Source organism: Podarcis cretensis, assembly GCF_951804945.1.
Source record: "Podarcis cretensis genome assembly, chromosome: 11".
NCBI classification, from domain to species: Eukaryota; Metazoa; Chordata; class Lepidosauria; order Squamata; family Lacertidae; genus Podarcis; species Podarcis cretensis.
Window position 1 is genome coordinate 15,062,207 of NC_137180.1, and position 2,277 is coordinate 15,064,483.

Here is a 2,277-nt window from a genome sequence, read left to right on the forward strand (position 1 = left end):
CCTTAGGACATCCTAAGGAAAAGTGGGACATTCAAATCAGAAACTGGGACGATGTCTCTAAATCAGGAACGTCCCTGGAAAATAGGGACACTTGGAGGGTCTGCAATTGTAGTGGGGGGTCCTGAATGCTGAAGGAATAGGACTACATTATGTAATAGGCAGTAATGTATGAGGATACCCATGGCAAGAAATAAGTGTGAGCTGGGCTGAATCAAAGTAACCAGTCACAATTCAATGTTCTGCATGTCACTATGCCTCAGAATAGGAAGCACCCATTCATTCACTTCTACATCAGGCTAGGATTTTGTACATACACAATGGGAATGTGGTGTAATATAACATTACTTAAACACTGGAATAAATACATTAGTGCCCCTTGGAGCCTCTGAATTGCTGCTTTACCTTTAATTATTTTGTTTTTCAAATATTGGATCATGGTATTTTATTACTGGGATGGTTGTGTAAAGTGACTAATAAGCTTAAAAATAACAATCCTGACTAAAAGCACTGTGTCCAAGTAACTGAGTCCCTTGCCTGCTATAATATATTGTTATGATTTTTAAAAAATATTGCTGCCAGAGATATTAATACCAGACAGATTGAGAAACCTGGTGTTGAAATGATTATAATCCTGATTATAATGATTATTCGCTGTGGGTTGCAACTTTTGCAAAATTCATGGATTCTTCAATAGAATTATTTTTCAATTATTCATATGAAAAGCATTTTCAATTTTTGCCAAAGGGATTGTTTATAACACTTCCTGGGCCTTCCCATCTCGTGCCCCTCTCCTGGTGTGCATTTTCCACTGTGGATATATACAGAACCCCACAATATGATCTGCGAATTGATCAAAAGGTGTATGCAGAACTATGGAAGACTTTGAGTGCATGTCTCTGCAAACAGATGAAAGCAAACACAGTATTGAAATGCATTTGCCTTACACTGCTAAAGCCATACGGATGAGTTTAACGTTGTTCCTGTGTTGGTTGGAGCACTGAGTCAGACAAAAGAACAGGAATTTGGAAAAAAATTCAGCAAATATTTAGCAGATCCTTGTAATCTTTTTGTGGATTCCTCTGACTTCTGTCATTGGGGTCAGTGGTTCAGATACACTTACTATGATGAGCCTCAAGGAGTGATCTATAGGTCCATTGAACACCTACATAAAATGGGTATGAGCATTATAGAGCAGTTCAACCCTGTGTCCTTTAGCAATTGCTTGAAGAAATACCATAAGGCGATATGTGGAAGACATCCCATTGGGGTTTTACTAAATGCTATCACAGAGCTCCAGAAGAATGGAATGAACATGAGCTTCTCATTTTTTGAATTATGCCCAGTCAAGCCAGTGTTGAAACTGGCAAGAAAGCTCAGTGAGTTATGCAGCAGAAGTGCTAATGGTCTACTGAATTTCTGACTACTCAGGGAAGACACCTGCATACCCAGTGGGGTCTCAGCCTTGCCCTTACAAAGATACAGTTCCTGCTCTTTGGGTATACAGTGGTACTTTGGTTCTCAAACTTAATCCATTCCAGAAGTCCATTCTAAAACCAAAGCATTCCAAAACCAAGGCGCGCTTTCCCATAGAAAGTAATGCAAAACAGATTAATCCGTTCCAGACTTTTAAAACAACCCCTAAAACAGCAATTAAACATGAATTTTACTATCTAGCAAGACCATTGATCCATAAAATGAAAGCAATAATCAATGTACTGTACTATAAAATAAATAAGACAGTATTGTAGATGATAAAAATTAAAATTAATTTTTTTCTCTTCTGTAGCCACACAATCAATCAATCAATCAATCAATCAGTAGCTGAACTGGCTTCCACACAGTCACAAAAACAAATTAACCAAAAAAGCCACAAAAACAAAAACACTAAAATAAATAGCAAAAACAAAAGTGCCAAACTTAATCAGTTCCGCAAGTCCATTTGATTTCCGAAATGTTTGAAATTCAAGGCGCAGATTCTTATTGGTGCAGGCACTCTGGAAACAATAGCTGACAACCGCATCGGACGTTCAGCTTCCAAAAAACATTCGAAAACCGAAACACTTACTTCCAGGTTTTCAGCATTTGAGAACTAAGGCGTTAGAGTACCAAGACGTTTGAGAACCAAGGTACCACTGTACTGAAACCTCAAACTAATAGAAGTCTTCTTTTTCTAGGAGGTGTTAATCCTTCCTTAGTTACAATATATTTTAAAATGCTGCCTTGTTTACGACAAGGGAAGGAAGGCTGGTGTCAAAATGTTGTGACTTCCAAAAGCCA

General features: G+C 38.0%; 1 pseudogene across 1 annotated transcript; it reads left to right on the forward strand.

Moving 5' to 3' along the window:
- Positions 1-678: 678 nt before the first annotated feature.
- LOC307226507 (protein MEMO1 pseudogene) lies at positions 679-1,412 on the forward strand (annotated as a pseudogene). The gene has a single exon. The product of its transcript is annotated as a protein MEMO1 pseudogene (transcript).
- Positions 1,413-2,277: the final 865 nt, after the last annotated feature.